This window comes from Lissotriton helveticus, chromosome 8 (genome assembly GCF_964261635.1).
Source record: "Lissotriton helveticus chromosome 8, aLisHel1.1, whole genome shotgun sequence".
NCBI lineage: Eukaryota > Metazoa > Chordata > Amphibia > Caudata > Salamandridae > Lissotriton > Lissotriton helveticus.
The window spans coordinates 1,584,129,145-1,584,156,929 of NC_136069.1; positions in this window are offsets into that span (position 1 = coordinate 1,584,129,145).

Consider the following 27,785-nt stretch of genomic DNA (forward strand, 5'->3'; position numbering starts at 1 on the left):
CAGAGATATGCAATGTTGAAGATTTAATTTAAGAAAATCGTTCAAAAAGCCCAACGGCCACTCACAGCAATCTAGTCATGAGAGACGAGGAGAAAGTAACAAATTCAGCCTGACTGCAATGGAGTGAGGGTCAGACACAGGGACCAGGTTAGTCGTGCAAAAAGTTACCTTCTCAGTCCAATGCAGAGAGTCCTGTTTGCGGTGGAGGGCACCACGAGGAGCAGTTAAGCATTGTGGATGGCAGTTGATGCAGTGCAAAGACCAGGCCTGGTATCATAGATATCATAGATAGGTGTCACTGTAGAACGGAGATCCTGTTGTCACTGCTAATGTTTCGCGAAGGAGCGCCATGCCAGCAGTCGATGCTTCAGTGCTATGCGTTGGGCTGATGGAACTTTGCATTGACAGGCCAAAACTTAAATTCACCCTACCTGAGGCCACACCAACAGTCCAGGACCTGAGGGGCACAACCTTGGAGTCAGGGGCTTGCTCCATCTGGACCCGGGTGCTGGTTCAAGTGGTTAGGACCCTGTTATATTCCTGTGGCTCTTAACAGGCCAGCGGACAAGACCTTGAAGTCACTCAGGGAGTCCTGAGTCCAGGTCCAATCCTTCTGGCCCAGTCAGGAAGGCAGTTGAGCAGGAGGGCAACAATCCAGCAAGGCAGCAGTCCTACAAGGCAGCAGTCTAGCAGGGTAGCGGTCCAGCAGAGTGCCAGTGTCCTGTAGAGTTAATGTCTGAGGTCTAATGTTAATACCAGATGCCTCCTTGGAAGTGAGAGGTTTCCAATTGAAGTACACAGGCTTCCTGACTCCCCTGCCCTGGCTCCAGACTAACTACAGGGGGTATGCAGCCATTGGTGTAAAGGCAGGCCACAGCCTATTCAAGAGTAATTAGGGATGTGTCAAGCTCTGCCCTCCCATCCTGCCAGTGATGGCTCATTCAAGCACATTTAAGCTATGTACTGTGCGTGGCTGTCTAGGAGGAATCCACAAAGTCCAGCTGTCAGCTACAGCTAGTCAGGTGACCCTGAGTCGAGCTGCAGCCACTAAATGATTTAGGCAGGAAAATGCCAACTTTCTTAAAGTTTCATTTTTAAATATTGTAAACGAAAATCCGACTTTACCATAAGAGAGGATTTTCTCATTACAATTCCAAAAACACCAAACATAATCTGGGCACCTATTCCCATTTGGAATTTACAGCCTTTTAATGTAATAAGGTAACTCCAACGTTATCCTAAGGGAGAAGCAGGCCTTGCAGTAGTGAAAAACAAATTTAATTGTTTTTCACTACCAGGACATGTAAAGCTCAAAGGTACATGCCCTACATTTTATATGCACTGCACCCTGTCCAGGGTCTACTCTAGGGGTAACTTATGTGTATTAGAAAGAAAGGTTTGTGCTTCGCAAAAGGTTTATTTTGTCAGGTCCAAATGGCAGTTTAAAACTGTACACAGAGGCTGGAATAGCAGGTCCGAGACAGGTTTACAAGGTTACTTAAGGGGATGGTACCGCAAGTGCTGCAAGCCCACTAGTGGCATTTATTTTACAGGCCCTGGGTACATGTAATACTACTTTACAAGGGCCTTTTAAGTAAAATAAATATGCCAGCTATGTGTAAGCCAATGTTTACATGTTTTAAGGAGTGAGCACATACACTTTAGCACCAGTTGGCAGTGGTAAAGTGCACAGGGTCCCAAGACCAGTGAAAACAAGATCAGCAAAAAGGGAGGAGGAAGACAAAATCTTTGGAGGACGACCACCCTAAGGCTTATATGTCTAACACTATTGATTTGATTCATTGTTTTATACTAGGGATGGACTGGCCTAAAGGGCCATCGGACAGTGCCTGATGGGCTAGAATGACAGATCTGTGTGTGCAATGGTTTCTGTTTAGCAGTTTTGGGCCCATTTTATGACCATGTGAGTTGGTTATTACGGTTGATATCCATGAAATTACCAGTTTTTATCTATATAAAAACAGCCATCTACAGTATTCAGTTGAGACCAACACAGTTCCTGTCCCTGTAGCCTTCTAGTTACATGGACTTTTAACATTCTGATTTACATTCTTTGCTTTTTTAAATTCAGATAGTAATTTACCATGAACCTCCTATGGATAGAGGTTTGCTGCACTGTACTGTTACCACTATCACAGCTTGTCACATTGTTGAAGTTTTTGTGCAATTTATATTTTTTTGCTATATTATCAACATGCAGAATGAGGATTTACTCTCGATTTTATGTGTACATATTTACATAGTTCTAATGCCCTTTAAACAATTTCGCCTTCGCAAAAGTGTGTTTTTCCTGCTAAAGTTAACTATGCATCATCCCCTCAATTGGCACAGAAGCTGAAAATACGCTAGTATATGGCACATGCATGCATGTAAGTGCATACCTTCCATAACGTTTTCTCATAGGTGACTCAAAATTTGTAGGGGTATATCCTGCAAAATGACAGTGGTGGGAACACTTATGAATATGAGGAGTGTCCAATATTAAAAGTATTTTTAAGGTCCGAATTTTTACCAAATAGCCTAATTGCATAAAACCTATGTGCTTTAAAAAAAATTGCATATTTATGTACCTTTTAGGATAAATATGCAAAGGTTGATAGAAAAATCTTTAAAATAGCACACCCCCTACCTAACACCCCTCGTTCTCTATAGAGTATTCCAAATGGTGCACAATCATTTCCTGTCCTCCTAGAAGGAAAGGCCTTTCTTCCTAGGATAAGCTTGAAATAAACAACCAGCACAACAAAGACCAGTGGCTGTGCGGCCATTTTGTTAAAAAATTGATGCCTCCTCCTGCATGTTCATTGCTCATTATTTCTTCAGCAAATAGTCAAGCAGAGTGATTGTTTATTTCCATTGATCTGTTTTTGCTGTTCTCAATAAGAACTTTCAAGCATGGTCACAATAATTGCCTCTTTTCCAAGGACCTTCTGCTAGCTCTTTGTTCCCCATTCATTTATAATAGTTTGCTGTTGTTCATGTAACTAGTTTGTCCGGCCTCTTCCTGATGACATTAGCATAGAGGGGGCAGAATCAATACTCATGTGGTGGGATGGTGTTCAGGTGCAAGGGCAATATGACATTTTATAAAGTTGTGCTCACATTTGCTGAGGAGGTGATTATTTTGCTCGCACCATGATGAGTCAGCAGAATTTGATGATTTCTTACGAAATAATTGTGTGCATAAAGCCCTAATTTTGAGAACCTTTTTGAGACTTTTCCAATGCTTCTACGGATGCTGCCGCATTTTCCTTTGATTTTGCCGCTCATTTGGGAGTAAAAAATATTTTGATTTTGCACCTACTCTGTATGTACTATTTACTGAGAGCATTTATGGCAAAGCCTCAATGCATTTATATTTAGGATTTCTGTATCACTACTTTTTAATTGTTTATAACCAATCCTTAAAATGTACTACTGCCCTAGAGCTTAGTTTTTCAGTCTGCCCTCACTTAATTAACCTAAGAACACCTTGGGTTGGCTCTTAATCAGCAAGGCTGAGCCAAAATTCTGAATCAACAAAAAACAAATGCCTATACTGATACTGTTTAACAAAGATTTTGCCACCAGAGCAAAGAACGTTTATCCAAGCTGGGAAGTGCTTATAAGTAGCCTTTTATTAAATTATCTTAGTCCAAAAAACACAGGGGTATATTTGTATTAGTCATATACATTGAGAACAAAAGCAACACTTTTACATACACTGAATACAATACGGACAAAAAAAGGGGGAATAAATTTTTTAAAAAAACAATTCAACAAACATACCAAAGTCAGTCGTATCACAATCATACCTTACCATTCATACATGAAAAACATACAAAAGCAAATACATACACGATTAAATAAAAGATAAATAATCATGTAATGTATTAGGTCTGCTGCAGTCTATACAATTATATACACAATAATATTTACAAGTATAATTCCAAATGAATCAGACAAATCAAATATCAACTTGAAATATATACAACAATTTTTTGTACGCCAGTAATGTGACACTATATTCACACTAAAGGACAAAAACCTATAAAAGGAAAGCAGACGCTGAGCATGGAACGGCCTACGCGTTTCAAATCCCAGGGTTTTTAGCCGGGATTTTCGTCAGGGCCAGGTCATTCTAAAGAAAAAGAGAGAAAAAGAATTCTATCGTGTGGATCTACAAAACTATTATAATAGAATATCAAGAACACTCTACAGCATTAACACCCAAGGAGCTTTCTGCTTACCACTATGGAAAGTATTCAGGGAAGGAGTAAAACCTGTGTGATGAAAAGAACAACATGCAAAGGACTGTATGAGTGAGCTGAAAAACACGCAACGAAATGAGATTTGCCATGTTCCAGAAAAAAGTTTACCTTAACGGTATCTTGTGTTGTTGCAAGTTCAAGTAGGGGGCCTGTAACAGAGCAACGTTCGTTTTAGTGTGGCGTGATCGATCAAATCTCAATAGTTTTGTAGATCCACACGATAGAATTCTTTTTCTCTCTTTTTCTTTAGAATGACCTGGCCCTGACGAAAATCCCGGCTAAAAACCCTGGGATTTGAAACGCGTAGGCCGTTCCATGCTCAGCGTCTGCTTTCCTTTTATAGGTTTTTGTCCTTTAGTGTGAATATAGTGTCACATTACTGGCGTACAAAAAATTGTTGTATATATTTCAAGTTGATATTTGATTTGTCTGATTCATTTGGAATTATACTTGTAAATATTATTGTGTATATAATTGTATAGACTGCAGCAGACCTAATACATTACATGATTATTTATCTTTTATTTAATCGTGTATGTATTTGCTTTTGTATGTTTTTCATGTATGAATGGTAAGGTATGATTGTGATACGACTGACTTTGGTATGTTTGTTGAATTGTTTTTTTAAAAAATTTATTCCCCCTTTTTTTGTCCGTATTGTATTCAGTGTATGTAAAAGTGTTGCTTTTGTTCTCAATGTATATGACTAATACAAATATACCCCTGTGTTTTTTGGACTAAGATAATTTAATAAAAGGCTACTTATAAGCACTTCCCAGCTTGGATAAACGTTCTTTGCTCTGGTGGCAAAATCTTTGTTAAACAGTATCAGTATAGGCATTTGTTTTTTGTTGATTCTCACTTAATTAACTGCATTGTCACTTTTGTCACCACTCCACCCCCCACGCATGTACTACTTTACCGAGTGTCCTTTGGAGTTTTTTCTTTTAGTTGCAGCACTCCATAAGGGTGCTTGTAGGCGGTATCCCCTCCTGTCATGCAGAATGGCATGACCATAGTGTTATGAGGTAGGTATTACACTGTGCATCCAATTGATGCCTTTAAAGTATGCTTATGAAACCCTCCTAGCGGTAGTATTGTCTGGCCCACAACATGGTGATGCAAAGAGGCCAAATTCATATTTTCTGCAGCACTATAATGAGCAACTGGGTCACGCACTAATCTTTCAGCACTTGACTCAGTTGTAGCACAGGATGAGCAGTCTAGTGCCTTTTTTTTTTTTAGGTGTCGCGGGGGTGTATGGTTCAGTCACAAGACTGCAAAATCGCTTAGCAACTGCAGTAAATGCATGTCCAGTCACATGTGCCTGTCAAGACTGGTCATGCCCAATCTTAAATGAGGCTACATATAGGCTAGGTCCACTAGTAGTCTTGGCAATCCATCCATGCTTTATTAAAAACCAAAGTATCGCAATGAATGAATGAATTTTATTTTTGCATAATTACTTAAAATCTTTGCAAAATTGCAGTGCATTATCCAGAATTACAATAATATACATATCTCACGACATTATAAAACATTTGTCTAAACATGCATAAAATTTAAGACTATCGTTTGGTCAATAGTACCAGACCATATCTAAAATGTGGCTTTGTTCTTATTTTCAATTTTTTTAAATTAAATATTCAATATTAGCTAAGCTCCGTATTCCCTGGGTTTTCATACAAAATTAATTTTTAGTTCATTACGGGCACAGTTGCCGCCCATGATTTTCCTCTGTGTTATTTCCGATTAGGACCATTCATGTCAGGTTAATATATTTGCCAGATCTAAAGACTCCATACTTGACTGAAGCAGTGCCACTGCATCAGCGCATCTTCTGGTCCCATGAACATTGGTTTTAACAGAATACGCCGATGCTGTAGTAATGCAGGGCAGCAGCATAGTAGATGTACCAATAATTCCTCCCTATAATTACACAGCCTGCAACTGACTATATTGTTCAATGATTTCCAAGCCGGATTCAGTTCTTTTATTGGAAGGGGGACTGGACGCGCCCATTGAATTTCCTTCAAACACTTCCTTCCTAGAGAACTGTTCATGTATGGCTGGATTTTAGGCAGCTCGTATGCTTTAGTTAGGCCGGCCAGACCTCTGTTTATCTTCAGTCTTGCTAGATCTTCATTCCTTTATCTGGTCGGTGTGCTTTTTAAGCACCTTCTTTATTGCAAGGTAGTTTAGACCTTATTGTGACCAGGATGCTGTAGATAGGTCCAACTCTGCCACTGTCTTCAGGCAGTATTTCTGCCATGGGTTCGACAACCCCTCAAATATTGTTCTCAATGCCTCCTTAAGGGATCCTTTCTGAGCTTTTGTCGCCTTGAACCAAAATTTAACCAGGGTGCTCCTGCATTCGTATTTTTGTTGTACAAGGCCAAACTCAAGCCGCATCAGGGCATTTCTTGTGTACTTGGGGAGCCTAAAAAGCCTTTTGTAACACTGGCACTGAGCTTTTTCCATCATCGTTTCCATCTTACCTGGGAATGCCTGTGATGTGTACCCAGCAACCGCAAGGAGTCTTGATTTTGTAACTCTCATGGGTGGGTTTCGTGGTAGGGCTATATAATTTGCCATGGAGTTTGCAGAGGGCGTAAATGGTGGCTTGTATTTTGGCTTGCGTCTTGGCCTGGTGCAAGGTCCGAAGTATCGCAGTGCTGTAGCACTTGAGTCTGAGCAAGTTGCCTCAGAGTCCTGGCAATCAGTCTTACCTATGTTTGCTAAAGTTGTGATGCAGTAGACCCTGACATAAGTTGAGAGGTGAAGTCTGTATGCTGTTGGCAAGGTGGCAGGTGTCATGGTGCTTCTCTGGTTGTGCATTAAGTTTTCTGGAGTTCAGAGGCAGGTCTCGGGTGATTGAGTCCATGTTTGCTTCCGCAAGTCATAAACTATTATTTGTTTTTGCATGCTGCTCCAGAGTAACAGCCCTATCTTCACTGCGGCCCCCACCTAGCACGAGGGTTGTGAACAGCGGCACACTGCTGCACATGGAGATGCCCCTCAGTCACAGTGCTGTACCAGGGTGATGTCCTTACTTTTCCAAGCCCTTCCTGGCATATGGGAGTCATGAGCAAAGGCACAAAGGGAGACTGCCATTATGGGTCACAACAGTGCATAAGGTGAATGTCCCCTTCAGTCACAGTGCTATGGCGACAGTAATCTTTCACTGCAGCCACTGCCTGATAGGTGCTGAGGTCCCAACGTGGACCATAATCTCACACTCTGAGATCCACTCAAAAGGATACCTGCTGGCACTCCCAGTCTTAGAAGTTTAAGTGCCCACTCCTCTCTCCTGTTATTTGTCTAGGAAGCAGTCTGTTTCCACAGTAGTGAATACAAACTTGATAGCCCCAGTTCACGTCATTGGCATGACTACAGGATTACACCTGGATTGATACGTGACTAAAGGTTACATAGGCTCACAGTCCTACCTATCTCCTTCTTGAGATGTGTTAAGACCCCTCTGACAAATTACTTTTTCATAACTGTTTTTAAGCAAGCAACTAGCTCTCCCTTCCTCCAGTGCTCTCAGCAATGCAGGCAATCTGCAAATCTATGTGGGTCCTCCATGCTTTCCCAAGTCCCTTGGCTTCCAATATGGAACACAGGCCTCCATGTACTGCACCATACACACATTACAGCAGGCACACGTGCTGCCCAACTGAACCTACATGATGTAGGCCAATGGTGGGATGGGTAGAAAGTAGCAGAACTTTACATGAGCGAGCTGGTGTGCCTCAAACCAGGGACATAGGTAAAGAGGTCTGTTCACTCTTCTGCGCTATTAAAATTGAATGCTTACCACCTTGTTCATGCTACTTGACTCTTGGTGAAGGCAGTAGGCCTTTACCCCTACCAGTGTAATGCTTGGTGTGCCCCCCTTAATAAGACTACAGCTTGTGGGACAGGCATAGGTCATGACTTGTGCAAAGTCCATGATGAAAAAATTAATTGGTTGGCTTGGCGAGCCATTGACCATTTAAAGTGGCTAATGGCCCAATTGCACAACAAACGAGTGGAATTTGTGCAAGGCCCATAATATGGCGAAGCACTCCTTTTCAATGGCTACCCTGGGTAGTAACGTCCTACTAATAAAGGCTGTCGGACATTCCATACGCATGTTACCTACCAGTTGTGCTAACACCACTCCAAGTACTTGTTAGAGGCATCCACCTGTACAATAAAAGTCAGACTAGTCAGGTGCTTTCAGTAGAGGGTCATTGCAGTGCGTTCAGTTCATTGAATGCAGCTTGACACTTCCCCTGTTCAGGTTACCTTTCTGGGCTGCTTCTAAGAGGTCCAAGCAGTCAACGGTGCAACTGTACTTGCATAGTTGCCAAAAACCTGCTGTGATAACTGGTGAGTCCTCGAAAGGCATTCCATTGCAGTCTGGGTAGAGGCACATCACATACTGCATCTTTGTATCCAAAGGGCACATCTTCATGCCCAAGGTCGGCTACATGTTTGTATGATGGAACCACGCATATGCCTTTACAATGAAAAAAGAATTATTTAGCAGACAAGTATTAAAATATGCATAGGCTTTATATTAATCTGCGGAATACTTACATTTTCACTATAGGCATGCGTGGTAAAGATGCAGTTTTAAAAGAGATGTATATTTATTTTTGTACACGTGTGTGTGCATTTACCCATGTAAAATACATACCCACCCTAAAAATTCCCTTGCCATCCAAAGACCCACTCCCACCCTACAAATTCCATTGCCAACCATAATCCCATGCCCACCTTAAAATTCCCTTGGAACCCAAAGCCCACCCAAACATCCACTTGCCAGCCAAAAACCCACACCCTCCCTTAGAGTTCCCTTGTCAACAAAAGCCCCCCATCCTCCCTAAAAACACCCTTGTCCTATTCTATGTTACCCAACTTTATACTGCCATTTTCTGTGGTGATCGCATGCATGGTTTAGACTCAACACAATTCTTGGCGGGAAGGCAGCATACTTGACGCTATTCTATTTTGATCTCTATGTGCCCTACTTGTTCAGATACTCACTCCTGTTCTCAGCTCTGCCTGACCCTGGCATGGCGGCCGCTCTAGCGAACTTGCTAGGAGCCCACGGGAGACCACCCCGTGACTCGCTGGTCCCTCACGCCACAGCAGACGCACTTCTGAGGTGGTCTGTGAGTGAGTGAAGAATGGAAAGGGGCGACCACTCGGTCCCCCCGAACGTATGGTGGAGTACCCCGATCCCCCCGGGAAACCGTTTTGGGCGGGAGGCGTGGCTTGGCTGGTATGCCCGTAGTGGCGTAGCCGGGGCGCGCCTTTTCCCGCCCAAGAAGGGTTGTCCTAGACACCTACACCGTTCGAACCGCCCCGTAGGCGTGTTGGGGAAGGTCCACGCCCTCCCGAAGAAGGATAAAAGGAGCATCTTGCCAAGGAAGCATCCTCTTGTTCCTGTGCTTGGAAGCTGCACCTCCTCGTTGCTCGTGAGCCCGAGACGGAACAAGGAGCCAATTTTGAGAACTTGTAATTTTTGTGTTTCTCTTTCAGTGAGTCCGAAGCTTTGGATCCAGGACCTCGTTGAATATTCGCGATACGATGCCTGGCAAGAGGGTCGGAAAGAAAGTTGGGACTGAACAACTGCTTCGCACGCTGGTGAAGGATATGGCGGACATGAAGAAGCAGATGGCGGCAATGAATGGTAGACCAAAGAAGACCATCGGGCCAGCATTGCCGGGAATAGTCCCTGCCGGAAGAGGTAAAAGGGTCAGGAGTAGGGCGGCAGGTGGGGAGGCCCCGGTTCTTGAGTCACCACCGGCGAGCCCGGTCGGGCCAGTGGGGGCCCCAGTTCCGATCCCGAACGCGGGACAGCCGATCCCTGTGGTAGTTACGCCCGTGAGTGAGGGGGATGTGCCTCCCGAACTGGCCGCTCAGTTGGCGGCATGGTTGGGCAAAAACAACGAGAGTGCTCCGGCACCAAGAGACACGGCGGCAGAGGCCAGGTTGATAATGAAGCAGCTGTGGCAATCGAGAGATGCTGCGAAGGCACCTTGTCCTCTTGTTTCCCCGCAGGTTCCCTCGGATAAACCGGCACCGGTCGTTGGAACAACAGCTGCAACAGATACGGCTCATGGTTCTGGCAAGCAGCCGTTGCCGATAGCAGGGGAGGGATCGTTACCCTCTAGGAGGGAAAAAATTGTTCAGCATATCCCGATGGATGTGAAAGAGAGGATTTGGGCCGATAAATATGTGAACATGTTTTCGTTGTTGACCGATCACTATGAGATAGAGCACGTTAAAAATTAGAAGGAGTTGTTGCATCCGAGTGTATGGCGTGCAAAAATGGCGGGTTTCAGGGTGGAGGAAACAATCGCTAATTGGGCCAGGGCGTTCGGTATGTTTACTGCAATCATGGGGGAACGTAGGCCTGAAGTATTGTCAGAATTGACCTGTTATCAGACACGTATTATGGAATTTTTTGAAGCATATGAAGGTAATCAATGGATGGGTTATGATAACAAATTTCGTAAGGCCAAGGAGCACGACTCATCCCTGACGTGGGATTGTTTCGACTCCATTTCCTGGCAGAAGCAAGTTATGCCGAACACGGCGAGGCCGTCTTCTTTTGGCGGGAATAGCGCAGAGCCTCCCCACATTACTTGGCGGCGCCCTTTCGGGCAGGCACCAATGGGGATCAGCACAACAAGAATAATGGGAACTCAGGTAAAAAAGGGGTGTGTTGGAGCTTCAACAGAGGCAAGTGCACTAGGCCACAAGGAACATGCAAGTTCAGGCATGAGTGTGCAGGGTGTGGACAGTCCTCACACCCCGAGAGTTCGTGCAGAGCAAAGAATGGTGAGACAGGAGGTAGAGGGGGGGAAACAGGTTTAACATCGCCCGAGGGGCACAGTTACCTACTCCTGTTGACATCATGGCATTGATCCCTTGGCTGAACCGATACCCAGACCATGTCTCCGCTGGGGTGTTGCGAGACGGTTTCTCATATGGTTTCCGCATCCCGGCGGGGGGTTTACGGGGGGAAGCACAGTGTAAGAATCAACTATCTGTGCAACGAAACACGACGGTGGTGCAGGCAAAAATTGCAAAAGAGGTGACCCGAGGTCGGGTTGCGGGGCCGTATGTGCACCCGCCTGTTGTTAATTTTGTATGTTCACCGTTGGGAGTAGTCCCCAAGAAGGACCCAGGTGAGTTTCGGTTGATCCATAATTTGTCTGCTCCTAGGGGTCTTTCGGTGAACGATGCGATTGACCCGGGACTGTGTTCGGTGCGGTACGCATCCTTTGATGAGGCCGTCGCCATGTTGAATCGCCTAGGGCCCGGAGCGCTGATGGCGAAATCAGATATTGAGTCAGCGTTCCGGTTGCTCCCGGTACACCCACAGGATCAGCGCCTCTTAGGTTTTGTGTTCCAAGGACGTTATTACATGGATAAATGTATGCCGATGGGTTGCTCCATTTCTTGTGCATATTTTGAGAAGTTCAGTACCTTTTTGCAATGGGCGTTCACTAGAGCCACGGGCCTCACACAGGTAATGCACTACCTTGATGATTTTCTGTTTCTGGGGGCAGCCGGGGGCACGGAATGTGAACAGGCTTTGATGGAATTCTGTAATCTCATGAAAAGTTTTGGTGTGCCATTGGCACCGGGCAAGACAGTGGGGCCATCTACGTCTCTCGAGTTTCTTGGAATTGAGCTTGATTCAGTAGAGGGGTGCTTCCGTCTGCCCAGAGGGAAGGTAATGAAGTTTAAGGCCGCACTGGAAGTATGCATTGGCGAGAGAAAAGTAACTCTCCATCAGCTGCAACAGGTTGTGGGTCAGCTTAACTTTGCCCTCAGAGTAATACCGATGGCCCGCCCCTTTTCCCGCTCTATCGCACAAGCCATGGTGGGTCTCAAGGAAGGACACCACCGCACAAGACTGTCAGCCGAGGTTCGCCAGGACATGCGCATATGGTTGGCATTTCTGGTGGATTTCAACGGTCGTGTCGTGTGGAACAAGCCAGCAGTTTCCTCCGAGGAGCTGGGGTTGTGGACTGACTCGGCAGGGAGTGTGGGTTTTGGCGCCATCTTTGGCGAGAAATGGTCGGCACAAACATGGCCGGCGTGGTGGCACGATAGTGGGCTCACAGGTAACATCGGGTTCCTTGAGCTGTTCCCCATTCTGGTGGCCTTGAAAACATGGCCAGAGGGGTTGCATGATCGTGCTGTGGTGTTCTGGTCTGATAATATGACTGTTGTTGATTGTATCAATAATCAGGCAGCACGCTGCAAATGGATTTTGAGATTGCTGAAAGAAATTGTCCTGCTATGTATGAGACTAAATGTCCACTTTAGGGCAAGACACGTGCCGGGGGTACTGAACCAGGCAGCTGATGCACTCTCTCGTTCCCATATGCAGGCTTTCAGGGGTTTTCTGCCCTCAGCGGACTTGGTGGCGGCACCATTTCCCGAAGCTCTCTGGTCTCTCGGTGCCCCGGATTACAAAACCTCGTGGGAGAGAATTTAGCACCCAGGACAAGGAAGGCATATGAAGGAGCGTTCCGTTCATATTGGTCATTTTTGGGTTCTACGGGGGGGGAGCATTGGGGACAGGAGGAGTCTGTTCTGCAATTTCTGGTAGCACTACATCAGGCAGGCCGATCACTGGCAACAGCCAACAGGCACAGGGCCGCCATTGCCTTCATGGCACAGGCGCATGGCATCCAGGACCCCACATCGTCCTTTCTCGTGAAAAGAGCGGATGTATGACGTTATAACGCATACTTTTACTCCGCAGACCATTACAACGCGACTTTTACTCCGCATACCGTTACAACGCATAGCGCCTTGGGGCGCTGGATAGTGGTAAGTATAATTTACTATTCTAACTCCAGTCCCCGTGGAGCCTAGGGAAGGTGTTGGATAGTAAATTATACTTATCCCCTATCCTAGAGCGCCCCCCAGCGCAATGCGTTGTAATGGTATGCGGAGTAATGGTCGCGTTGTAATGGGTCTGCGGAGTAAAAGATCCGTTGTAACGGGTGTATACCGAAAAGAGCGTTGCGTGGGTGGCAACGCCTTGAGGGTCGGAGAGTGGATGGAAGGCACCCGATAGATCTGGCTAGGTTGTCCCTGTTAATGTCCGTACTCCCTGCGACTTGTTCATCTCAATCAGAGACGGTGCTGTTCCGGGCCGCTTTTGCATTAGCATTCCATGGGGCTATGCGGGTGAGCGAGCTGGTAGCAAGGAATAAGTGGGATACGGGGGGAGGTCTGTGTCGAGACCACATTCAGATCAAGGGTGACACAATGGTGGTCACAATAGCCAGTTCCAAGACCGATCAGGAAGCCATCGGGGACAGTGTGGTAGTCCAGCGGATCCCGGAGTCTCCCATGTGCCCGGTAAAATGCGTGGAGGAGTATTTAGCGCAGAGGGCGGCATCATGGGGGGGGAGTTTGTTGAGACACACCAATGCCACCCCACTGACGAGGTTTCAGTTTCAGCGGGTGTTAACAATGACAATCGCGACAGCGGGCTTGGACCCGAGCGATTTTGGGACCCATTCCTTCCGGATAGGGGCTGCTACGGAGGCTACAGCCAGGGGTCTGAGTGTTGAAAAAGTGAAACAATTGGGGCGTTGGTCCTCGAATTGCTATAAGAGGTATGTGCGGTTGCACATGTTGTGAAGCCTATGTCATGCACTCACGCTTCTTGTTTTCTGTTTTATATTCAGTTGCACGAGCAGGCCTTGCGGGGCGGTCAGTGCTGTTGACCCGACACCTGGGGACCAGCGGTCAAAGTTCACCGGCTGAGGAAAGAGTGGTGTGGGTCGTTGGCCACTCATACATGAGGCGCGCCGCGGATGTATTCAAAGCAGGTGACATGATTCACGTTGCGGGGGAATACGGGTACAGGGTGACCTTCCACGGAAGGGGCGGGCTCTGTATTGACCAGTTTCAATGTTTTATGGAGGGTTTGTTAGGGCGGACAAGGTCACCGCCGTCTGTAATCATAGTACATCTTGGGGGCAATGATTTGGTGACCATTGGTCGACGAGTACTTCTTGAGTTAATCTTGGCCTCGGTAAGCTGGTTGGCAAGGAGGGTTCCGGGGTGCACGATCGCATGGTCACACATGATTCCTCGGAATGTGTGGCGGGGGGCCCTCTCTGTGTCAGCTTTGAATCACTCGGTAAAGAAGGTTAATAGCAAACTAGGTAGATTGTTTCGCACAGGAAAATTGCATTGTGTACCACATGGATGTATCCGGGGGGACCATATGTATCTGGAGGATGGGGTCCATTTGTCCCGGGAAGGAAATGTCTTACTCATAGGGGACTTCCTAGCTTGGTTAAAAAGTTTGAGTAGCCATGACCTATAGTAGGAGTTTTTTGGGGGGTCCGGATAGACGGTCAACTATCCGGCCTGTGGCGGTAAGGTCATGATCGGTGAGCAGTAATTGGAAGATCCCTAGAGGTGGGGCGCCACCCATATTGGATGGGAGCGCCCGGGGTGAGGCGGCCATTGGCCCCTCACACGGGGAGGCGGTACCCTCTAAGGATGGGGACGCCGAAAGGGAAGGCGGTCATCGGCCCCTCCCTGGGGAGGAGGGGCTACGGGCCCCTCCTGGGAATTTCCCGGGGCCAGGACATCCGCGACGGCGGATGTGGTAAGCAGTGTGGGGTGGGAGTGGGGTCTACCCTACCTTCTAGACACCTCACACGAGTCCTCGGACGACCACCAAGATGGCGCCGAGTAAATATGGGGCCCCCGTTAAGACAAGGGAAATTGGAAGTTGGCACAGAGGTACAGTCCTCTGTGCGCCCGCCCCTCACAAGTGAGGGGGGAGTTATGGTATTAGGGATCTGACACCGGTTACGACCTTGCCGTTGGCCCGTAATGCTAGGATGTACAATTTGATTTTGCGAAAATGCATCGTAATGTGTAAATGAAATTGTACATGATATGAAACTGTTAATTTAATCTTTTAATTTTGTTTCATATTTTAATAAATACGGCCGGTGAGGGTAACTCCCTCACCGCCTTCCAAAAGCTCAAGAACCGTTTCCGTCTTCCCATTCTTGGGGATTGTGTTGGGAGGGGGTGACGGGTATCCCGCCCATATGGAAAGGGGCGACCACTCGGTCCCCCCGAACGTATGGTGGAGTACCCCGATCCCCCCGGGAAACCGTTTTGGGCGGGAGGCGTGGCTTGGCTGGTATGCCCGTAGTGGCGTAGCCGGGGCGCGCCTTTTCCCGCCCAAGAAGGGTTGTCCTAGACACCTACACCGTTCGAACCACCCCGTAGGCGTGTTGGGGAAGGTCCACGCCCTCCCGAAGAAGGATAAAAGGAGCATCTTGCCAAGGAAGCATCCTCTTGTTCCTGTGCTTGGAAGCTGCACCTCCTCGTTGCTCGTGAGCCCGAGACGGAACAAGGAGCCAATTTTGATCCACCCACCAGCCCCTGTTGACAGCGATTTGTATTGCAATAAAGTCAATTGACATGGATATTATCTCTTCTCAGGTTGTTTCGAAAAAGTTGGGATGGTCGTGATAGGACAATAAAATGGTTGTTCTTTTCTGGCGAGGTATCACAGCTAAGTGTAAAACTGTTATGGCATAGTTGGAGGTTTATGTTTAAAATGCCCAGTATAACTGTTATTCTCTTTAGTTTAAAAACTGTCGTATTTATTTGGTCGGGCGGTAAGGTCATGATCGGTGAGCAGTAATTGGAAGATCCCTAGAGGTGGGGCGCCACCCATTATGGATGGGAGCGCCCGGGGTGAGGCGGCCATTGGCCCCTCACACGGGGAGGCGGTACCCTCTAAGGATGGGGACGCCGAAAGGGAAGGCGGTCATCGGCCCCTCCCTGGGGAGGAGGGGCTACGGGCCCCTCCTGGGAATTTCCCGGGGCCTGGACATCCGCGACGGCGGATGTGGTAAGCAGTGTGGGGTGGGAGGGGGGTCTACGCTACCTTCTAGACACCTCACACGAGTCCTCGGACGACCACCAAGATGGCGCCGAGTAAATATGGGGCCCCCGTTAAGACAAGGGAAATTGGAAGTTGGCACAGAGGTACAGTCCTCTGTGCGCCCGCCCCTCACAAGTGAGGGGGGAGTTATGGTATTAGGGATCTGACACCGGTTACGACCTTGCCGTTGGCCCGTAATGCTAGGATGTACAATTTGATTTTGAGAAAATGCATCGTAATGTGTAAATGAAATTGTACATGATATGAAACTGTTAATTTAATCTTTTAATTTTGTTTCATATTTTAATAAATACGGCCGGTGAGGGTAACTCCCTCACCGCCTTCCAAAAGCTCAAGAACCGTTTCCGTCTTCCCATTCTTGGGGATTGTGTTGGGAGGGGGTGACGGGTATCCCGCCCATATAGCCACTGGTGATCAGAGTGGGTAGTGTTGGGAACCGGATGTCACCTGAATTTACACTGTCATGGGGACGTTGCTAGCACAGATTCGACGGGGCTGACCCCGGGATGGCACCCACCAAGGTAACACCACGAAAGGGGAGGATGGCCCATAAGTTGAGGGGGTAACGATATTGATGGAAGCATAGCAGAGGTGAAGAGTCACGGTGCTAGATGCATGTCAAACTGCAGTCACGGAGATCTGCAGACTCAGCTTGCCTGACTTTGGGATGGCGGACAAGCTCCATCTCCGATCCTGTGTTTCCTTCCTCGTCCTCTCCACTCACCTATGGCGGGTCCCGTGGCCTCTCAGACACATCATGATCTTCGTTCTGGCCCGGCAGAGCCTGAGCAGCATCACCGATTACCGGTTGAGCGGCTTCAGCAGCTGTGGGGGAGACTGGCTCTGTTGCTCGGCGGGCACCCCCCTTTGAGCGAAAGACATTGAGTGGGATGGGCTGAATGTGATCACCAAGGTCACTGTTCCCTTGCCTGGCCCCGGGATGGCTGCCACAGTGATCCCTGCCTCGTTGTGCTACTGCTCTGGGGCTGGACTCCAACCTGACCTTGAACCTATCCCCATTCCTGTTTCCACTTCAGGACTTAGAATTTATTGACCATACCTCTGACAGTGGAGACCTAGCTTTTTGGCTGATGCCCTGTGGAGCTACCTGATAGCTATAGAGGAGAAGGGTTGTGGACTTCCCCCTTGACCATCACCTACCCAGCCAGTCTCTCCGTCATATCTCCCTCCTACCCCTTTACCCTACCCCATTACCCTTCTACGCTCCTTTCATCTTGTCCCTTTGCTCTTTAAATGTTTTTCCGTTGAGACCTACATATTTGACCGATGCCCGGTGGAGCTACCAGATAGAGGCCGTCACCTACCCAGCTGGTCCTTGGGCAGACTTTCCCTTCGTCTCGCAGTTGTATTTTCCTCCTACCCCTTTACCCGATCCCCTTACCCTTCTTCTATCCTTTGACTTCGTCTTCAATGATCTTTAAATGTTTTGCTTGCAACTATGTAACCTGTAACTGATATAATTTTGTAACACTGTGGTACCTCATGTAAAGCGCTCTGATAACTCCGGGTCTAGCCAGCGCTATCTAAAACTCATCATATAAATAAATAAATAAATCTTATCATAGGGACATAATGCCTCATGAAATCGAGTTTAAAACAACTTCTCCGATTCATCGATGCATGGGTGTGCTATTAAGATCATATTTTGGGATGTAGACATTTAGGGCTGCCAGTGCCCACATCAACCACAAGAAAACCTCTAGGGGAACAAAGAAAAAATGGGCTAAAATGGAAGACAGTGCAAACCAGTATAATTTTGATGGGGTGGAATACCAGGGAAAAGAAAGAATGGATTTCGTATACTGTTGATGCTGACACTCTTGTAGGGACCTTTTTGTGGAATATGGACAATGTGGAGGACCAGGTATATTTATCCCTTCACATATGAAATTCTATACCAATGAACCTTAAGTGAACACTGGATATCATAGAAAGGCCACTTGGAAGAAAAAAGGGCAGTCTGGAGACAGGGGCAATCTCTGGGGCATGCTATATTTTGTTTTATTGCAATCAGTGAAAGAACAGCTAACTCTCAACATTGACAGTGGCTCATATCTCATACTCTGTGACAGTGCTTAATTTGAGCTGGTGCTTTCCGGTGCTCAGCACCTGCACTCAATTGTCAACACAGGCGCTTGTGACAGTCTGCCACAAGGTGGTGCTGTCTGCCTAATTTAGAGATGACCACAACAAGAGTCAATTATTAATTCAATATACATTAAAAAGGACTATTACCTACCACCTAAGTAATTCGTACAGCTTCTGGGGCCTGAAATAGTCTGAATTGTCACAATTGTACGAGTGTGATGTTTTAGTAGTCGTGTTGTTACTATCATTGGCAGCAATGGTGCAAGCTTTGGTGACCTTCTGGTGAGAGCTCTGGCACTTATTTTTTTTTACAAATTAAGCTCTGCTCTGTGAGCACTCTTTCTGTCTTCATGCCCTCAATTTTGGGACCATTACATAGGATCTTGTCAAATGTTGTAGTAGAATAGATAGTTGACGAATCAACATGATGCTGTGGCCTTTCCTATCCTTATTTAAGCCTTATTGAGCAGGAAATGTTTTTATCTGAATGTTTACTAGGCTGACTTTCACACTTGGGGTCTGTGCTTCATCTGTTCTTCTGGGAACAGATCATAGTACAAAAACAATACTGAGTGTTTCGGAAGAAAGCTTGGTTAGACCCCTCCCAGTTACAGTACGCATGTCATGCCTGGGTGCTGTGGTTCAGTAGTGAGGCAGTGTTTTATGATAATGATGCTTGTGACTTGGCCACTGGTCTTTGTAGTTCTGACTGTTTATTTCAGTCTTGTACTAGGAAGAAAGACCTACCAATCTAGGAAAACAGGAAATTATTTGGAACACTGTAAAGAGAACGATGGGTGTTAGGTGGGGGTGACATTTAAAAGACTTTGCTACCAACCTATGAATATTGCACCTGAAAGTTACAAAAATATGAAATTATTTTACACATTTTTACATGTTGTGCAATTAGGCTAGTTGATGGAAATCCTGACTTTTAATTTTGCAGACTTCTCACATTTGTCTTTGTGTCCACTGCTGTAATTTGCATAATATTCACTTGTAAATGTTGTCATTCAGGAGAAAAAGTTATAGAAGGTATGCACTTACATGAAAGTATGAACAATGTACTAGCCAAATGTGGGGGCGAGGAACCACACTAGCCAGGAGTTATTGCAAGGCTTTGCGCCAAAGGAATATGAGGCCCTCTGGATGCCCCTTCCATTTTTAGCAGGTGCTATAAGTGCCCGTTTATAAATGAAAAGTGCTGATTTATCACAAAAAGTCATTAATAATGGAATGAAGGACTGCAGAGCCTTGAAAGCCTTGGGCAGGTTGCATTTTACCTCCTGTCCCTCTCTAGTCACGTCCGCTGTGAAAGCTGCATTGGTGAGAAGAGTTCGCAAAGTGCTTAAAAGCCTGGAATCTCGAAAAACTTTACTTATGCATTAAAAGCTTCAGACACCCCAAGTATCACATCAGAGCACTTTATTGAGTCATGCTCTAAGCATCGAAAATAAAGTACTTTTTCAGAGTTAAGGTTCGTCAATTGCAGATGACACCTGAGAGGGTCTAATTTCGATGACAGACTACATTTTTATTATATGCATATTCCAGTTCTTCTGCTGCCTTTGTGAGCTCACTGGAACAAAGTGCTGAGCCACAAGAACCTGAAACGAGTGACGCACGTCTTCTATGTGTGCCCCCGGGGAACCATGCAGCGCGCAGCAGACCTTCGTGACCTCCCACGGCCATTAAATGTTCACTGAACACTGAGCCATTTCATGCTGTGCGCCATGATAAATGACTGAGATGAAATATGCTTGTACGTGTTATAATAAAAGTTACTTTAGCTCCGCTTAGTTGCAACCCCTCAGTAGTTTTCAGCAAAGCAATTCATAGGCACTTTTAAGCTCTTGAAATATTGCCGGTTTTGTGAATTACAATGCGGGGACTAATGTTTCACGTTTTTTTCTTCCTCAAACTCTTCTGTGCAAAGTGTCAGGCTTTGCATGGGAGAAAAACGAAAATACAGTGTATCAATTTACATTGTGCGCTGCAATTGTCAATGCGGCTTGCAAATCTCATGATACACGGGCGGAAACATGCTGAGCGTCCTTCTTTCCTTGCAACAAGCAAAGGAAGTGTATCGGGACATAGCTTCAGGGGGTGTTTGGGGTGTGACACCTCCCTAAAATCTTTGTTCTGTAGTGTATATTGTTGGGTGCAAGTGCTTTTAGTCGGGTATGGTGAAGTGTCTGTTGGATTTCATCTTTGATATTTACATTCCTACACTGACAAAAATACACACACACACACAAACACACACTCTTCTCTCTCTCTTCTCTGTTTTGAAGGCCTAAAAAAATGTTGATTAGTTTGAAAAATGTTGTGTTTTAGTGCTCCTAAAATCCTCCCTCCTCTCGCTTTCCACTGCTGCTTAAGGCCCCCTCATGTGAGATATCCCCAGACCCGCCAACACACATGGTGCCACCATGTGTCATACGATTTCAGCTCCTTTCACATGGTCACTCGATGAGGAGTCCAAAACGAATATGTGACGTTACAACGCGATGATTTACATTGCGGTACATTACATCACAGTTATTACAATGCAAGACATTGCAACGACCTGCTCTGGAGGGCGCTGGACTTAGGAATAGTATGATTTACTTTTCCAACTCCAGCCTACGTTACAGTAGAGAAGTGTTGAAATAGTAAATCATACTACTCCTTAGTGTATAGCGCCATCCAGCGCAAGTCATTGCAACGACCTGCGTTGTAATGGCCATGTTGCAAACGTATCACCCTGTAACGACCGCGTTGTAAAGGTCGTTCGCCGCTCAAAACACATTGTGGCAGCAAAATAAAATTTGAAAACCACTGTAAACACTGGATTTTAGCTTGTTTTTTGAGGGTATAAGCAGCCGATGTCCATTACGAGATCTGGAAGCACTCCAGGACATCGGCGCCAGCCTAAATTACCCTTTATTTATTTTTTTCAGGGAGAGAGGAGGACTTGGTGACAGGCAGAGTGGCTCTTAGGTAGCTCTCGTCATGAGGCCTTACCCCCTCCAAGGCTCTGCCCCGTCCTCACACAGTGGCATTAATTTGTAGGTTGTCAGGTATGTATCCCATTCACACACCAAAGATCTGGCATTAGTAGGCACTTTCTCAAATTCGTATTCTCTCCAGGATTGGTGTGGGGAAGATATTCTTATCTTTGCCCGAGGCCAGATGTTCGTTAGCACAGACCGGCCTAATCCTCTGTCCCCACTTGTTTACTATTTTAAATCAATCACACAAAAGAAAAAATGGTCAGTCCAATCACTCAATCACACACCATACCCCCTCTGTTTAGGTGTATGTGTGCTACAAAGAGAAAAAATGTGTAGAGAAATGAGAAAGTATCTCACGTGTGCACCACCGGAGGAGCTACTGGTAGGTTCTCACCAGCTTGCCCACGTTTTTGTCATCATTGATAACTTTCTCAAATGAAAAAAGAATTGTGTCCAGTGAAGGAAAGGTGTAAAAAAAATACAAACAATAAAGACCCCGTGAAAATGAGACTCAAGGAGTCTCTAATAAAATTGAGCTATACTCACACACATCCTTCTCACTTTTAATCCGAACTGTGAGTCTGCCCAAGGCTAAAAACACGGCATGTTGTAAACCACTTCAAGCACGGCCAACATGTTTCATTGCCTGTTAAATACTAGCAGTAATCTCATCAGGGCAACCGAGGTCAGCAATCACCTCCCTGGACATTTAACAATAAAAAGAGTGACTTGTGGGAGCCATGGGCCCACATACCAGCTCCCACTTACTCGTAATGGTGTGTATCGTTTATACTTTCAGTCCCTTTACTTATAGCACAATCGTTGCCTATAATTTCATTGCGCTCCCAAAGGACTCCAGTTGGTAATTCAGCTTGGCACCATCCCAGCTTGACTGCTGAGAAATCTGAAGCTCACACCCCTCCCTAATCCTATTGACCAAGCGATGCCCCGGTCACAGGGTTGCAGCCACTCCAGACCCTGATAAACATTAGAAGGTGGTAACCTTTCACAAAGAAAGATGTTCCCCATATCACTGCACAAGTGACAGATGTGGTTATCGGGGAAGCCAAAAGCAGTCCCATGTACCTTGCATGCTCATTGTGATGTTACTGTCACAATGTGCCACTTTTTTATGTCTGACTAATAGACACTTTTGCTCTCTGCCAGCTTCTTGCAATCATTAACATTACTAAAACATATTAAAAAATAATGTAATCACATAGATAGGATTTGGGTGAGTCCTCTTTACCTACTGGCCAGTTCGAATGTCATTCGAATGTCAGTTCGAATGTCATTCACATGTTAGATGAGCCAACAGAATATCATTCATACAATGGGGCACCCATCGTCAGTTATTAGGTATAGTGCCAGTTAATTCATACATTCAGTCTGACCAGTGGCTTTCCTACTTGTTATTGGAGTATCAGGAAGCGTGGGTGAAAGAATTTTACCACTTTTTACGTGAGTTCATATGGGGAAGGACAAGCAAAGGAGTCTGCCATTAGAATCCAGCCTGTCAATCAACAATAGGATAAGGAAGTTACTCCCTCTCTCCATGGGTGTGTCTCATTGCTCTTTTTTCCTGCCTCTCCCTCTTTACTTCAGTCTGTTCCTTTGCTATCCATCCTTTTTAGGTCGAGCATCAGCGTGCATGCACTGTCTGCAAGACCTGCTGTAATCACTCTACTCAGTGTAATCCCGCCTGCTTCCTGCCTGCTGCTTGAAATTGGTTCACTCCTTTGCCACTTTAATTTTATGGCTCTTTATAGTTTAGCGTTCCGATACATAATTTCTGGTTTAATCCGGGGAGCACTGGCTAATTACAGTTTCATTACTCTCCTCAGTTTTGGGGGGACTACTTATTTATTTAATTATATACATGTGTGTGGCTCGGTGCAGCGCTATTCCACTTTATGGATGATTGTGGGCCGTATCTGTTTGTTTATGCATTTTATATTAACAATTGTGGACCTTCTTTATCAGCGTAGCCCCTGTTTCTTGAGCACCACGCTGCTTTTGCTTTCTCTGTTGTCTTTTCACTGTTCCTCCACCCCCTCACTCCCAATCAGTCCAAAGCCTCTAGCCTGGCCTGCCTCAAAGCAGAGGAGCGGAGTCGGCAGGTGGAACACATGGAGGGTTGGGCTGCTCGCCTCAGAGCAGGGGGCACTGCTGTCTCTACTTGCCCCTCACATATGCCCCGAATGTGGACTGTTTTTCTGTAGAACTGCAGGTATCGCGCAGCGGCCTTTGACTAGCACTGCCCTGGTTGTGCTTTATTTGTTGTGTGTTTTCGCTCCAGTCACCGGCTCCAGCATTATTTTATTATAAGCTCTTTGTATCAGCGTTGCACACTTTCACAAGCGTTGTGCTGGTTGTCCTTTAATTTGGTGTGTTTTCACTTCTCCATATTCCACTCTCTGTGCTCTAACTCCACTCTCCCTTCTCCCTTCCAGTCACCGGGCTCCTGCTTTTGTTTTGTTACAAGCTCTTTGGATCACGCAGTGTCCCTTAATGAGTGCTGTGCTGGTTGTGCTTTATTTGTTATGTGTTTTTCCTACATTCACCGGATCCAGCATTTTTTTTGTGGTTATAAGCTCTTTGTATCAGTGTGGTGCCCTTGAGGTTCTTTAATTTTGACTCCATCTTACATTTGTCATCAATTTGTGTTGCCTTTACACAGGCTGCTCTATTCATGAAGTGTCTCTGCCCTTTGGACTGCAACGTGTTGAAAACCCCCCTCTGTCCTTGCTTTGAAATCAATCTCAGACACCAGCTAGCCTAACTGCATACAGACGGTGCACAGACATAATATCGACTCCAAAATATCGTTTGGACAGAATATCGAGTTTGAAATATCGGTTGGACAAAATATCGACAGGACAGAATATAGACAGCCAAAATATCGTTTTTAAAGTAAGTGAAGTAATATCGACTGTAAATAATATAGAAAGTGAAAATATCCAAGTATATAATCTAGATAGTAAAAAATATCGTTTTTTAAATAATATTTAATTATTTATAGTGTTTTTTCATGTTATAATATGTGTGAAAAGTGTCATTTTATGTTATAATTATTTTTAATTAATGAATTTTTTTAATTATTGTGTAATTTTATTCTGTAGCGGGTTGTGGGTTTATAGGGGAATAGGGTGGGAAGTAATTTAATTATAATTAATGAAATATGTAAATTTATTAATTGGTAGTAATATTTAATTAATTGGTAATTAAATAATATTTGTTAATTATTTAAAATTTTATTGGTAATTAATTTAATTTAATTGATTAATTGCTAATTATGTAAATTTAAATAATTTATTTCCTGTAGCGGGTTGTGGGTTTATAGGGGAATAGGGTGGGAAGTAATTTAATTATAATTAATTAAATATGTAAATTTAATAATTGGTAGTAATATTTAATTAATTGTTAATTAAAAAATATTTGTTAATTAATTAAAATTTTATTGGTAATTAATTTAATTTAATTGATTAATTGCTAATTATGTAAAATTAAATTATTTATTTCCTGTAGCGGGTTGTGGGTTTATAGGGGAATAGAGTGGGAAGTAATTTAATAATAATTAATGAAATGATAACATTTATTTAATTGTATTTAATATAAAATATTTATAAATTAATTTTTAATTATCAAATAAATAATTGGTAATTAGTTATAAATTAGTATTAATAGGTAACTAATTGAAATATTTATAGTTAATTAGTAATTTTAATATATTAATTATTATGTTATATTAAATAGTTAATCATTTTTAAATAAATTTATATTGATATTATTTTGTAATTTATTTATTAATATATGAAGTATTTACTCTCTCTAATGTTGCACCCACTGGAGTGGGAATAGTAATTTTAACCCTTACGCTATCCAACGCTTTCCCTACAGTTGCACCCACTGGAGTGGGAATAGTAATTTTAACCCATACGCTATCCTACGCTTTCCCTACTGTTGCACCCTTTGGAGTGGGAATAGTAATTTTAACCCTTACGCTATCCAACGCTTTCCCTACTGTTGCGGGAAACATCCTTTACAACGCAACTTTTACAACGCACTACCATTACAACAAAACTTTTACAACGCAAAAACTATTACAACGCATGTTTTTTCAACGCATGTTTTTACAACGCAGATACCTTTACAACGCATACCATTACAATGTAAGTATTGGTAAGTATATAATAATTTTTTTAATGTAAATTTTTGTAATTTTTGGGTAAAGGGGTATTTTTAGGGTTCAGGGTCAGTTTTTAGTTTGTGGGTAAAGGGGTATTTTTAGGGTTCAGGGTCAGTTTTTGGTTTTTGGGTAAAGGGGTATTTTTAGGGTTCAGGGTCAGTTTTTAGTTTTTGGGTAAAGGGGTATTTTTAGGGTTCAGGGTCAGTTTTTAGTTTTTGGGTAAAGGGGTATTTTTAGTGTTCAGGGTCAGTTTTTAGTTTTTGGGTAAAGTGGTATTTTTAGTGTTCAGGGTCAGTTTTTAGTTTTTGGGTAAAGGGGTATTTTTAGGGTTCAGGGTCAGTTTTTGTTTTTTGGGTACAGGGGTATTTTTAGGGTTCAGGGTCAGTTTTTAGTTTTTGGGTAAAGGGGTATTTTTAGGGTTCAGGGTCAGTTTTGGGTTTTTGGGTAAAGGTTTTTTTTTAGGGTTCAGGGTCAGTTTTGGGTTTTTGGGGTACAGGGGTACAGTGTAAAAATAAAGTAAAATTAAATTTACATTAAATTATTTAATGAAATAAAATTAAATTAAATTGTATTAAATTAATTTTAAATAATTTAAATTAAAAAAAATTATGATATACTTACCAATACTTACGTTGTAATGGTATGCGTTGTAAAGGTATCTGCATTGTAAAAACATGCGTTGTAAAAACATGCGTTGTAATAGTTTTTGCGTTGTAAAATTTTCATTGTAATGGTAGTGCGTTGTAAAAGTTGCGTTGTAACGTCATATATCCACTGTTGCACTCTTTGGAGTGGGAATAGTAATTTTAACCCCTACGCTATCCAACGCTTTCCCTACTGTTGCACCCACTGGAGTGGGAATAGTAATTTTTACTCTTTTGTATTTGTACGTTAATAATATTGGCTATTATTTAATTAAATTTTGTTACTATATATATATATGTTTTAAGAAATATGAATAAAAGAATATTTTTTTTTTACTTTCATTAATTATTTAATTATTAAAAGTTATTTTAAGTATTGTTAAGTATATTTTAGTAATTAATTTTTTATATTAATGTAATTAAACATTGTTTTTATTAAAGTCGATATTTTTGACAACTATATTTTTGTAAACGATATTTAAAACTCGATATTTTTGTACTTACCTGTTTGTACATAGAAAGTCGATATTTTGACAGTCTATATTTTGTCAACGATATTCTTGAAGGTCGATATTTTGTCACTCGATATTATTTCAGTGATCCCATACAGACATGTCATGCCATTACTGATTGGCCTATAGGTGCTGTAATTAATTTACTTGTGGGTTGGGCAGAAACACGACGTAAGGGGGACGTTCTGGTTATATGATGCTTTTTTTTAATGTTCTCCTATTGGCTAATATTTTGCAGATCTTGTATGTCCATATTAGGTATTTTGCATGCTTGCAGAAGCTAGGACTGCCCCTTTCTTGTATGCAGCGTTTGTAACCCTAAGCATATAAAAGGCCTCTGTGCTTTGTACTCTTTAGACTGCCTCATTCAGTTGCTAAAGGCTTCTGTGTGACGTAGTCTCACTTAATTAAGTTTAATAAAGATGTCTTTTCATATTTCAGCTTCTGTGCCAAGTTCTTTTGTATTAGTGAGACCCCTGAGAATGAAGATTACAGTTCTTCAAATGGCGCGGCCAACGTGGGCTTCATCAGAGAAGTGACTTTCTGAAGGAGTGATCTTGTCAGAAGACTGAAATCTACTGAGGAGGACAGGACGGGACTCTACTACTCTGTGCACAAGGATTTTGGAGATTCTTTGTCTTTGCAGCCCAGTATATTTCTGATCTTCCTGATTTTGATCCTCCACATGATGTCACTCCTGACTGAGAACCTTTTTGGCGTGAGTATTCTAAAAAAGGACCGTTAGGTCATTTAGAACTTGGCAGTTAGAAATTGAACAACCTTTTGATTGGTAAGAGTAAGGTAGTTTAGTAATGCTTACTGTAGCTTTGGAACTTTGGAATTTGTTTTGGCCAACTTTTGATTTGTATGGATTTGATATGCAAATTGCAATTTGTGTAGACAGGTAATGAGGAGATTTTTCTCTATTTGGTTTTGTTGAACAGTGCACGTATGAAAAGTACATTAAGCACTACTTTGATTATAATATTGTATATTCTACAATATTTTTGTCATGCCTGTTTCAAAGCTCACATAGAAGAATGTGTTGCTTTATTTGGAAGGTACCATAGTGTGATGTGAAATTAAT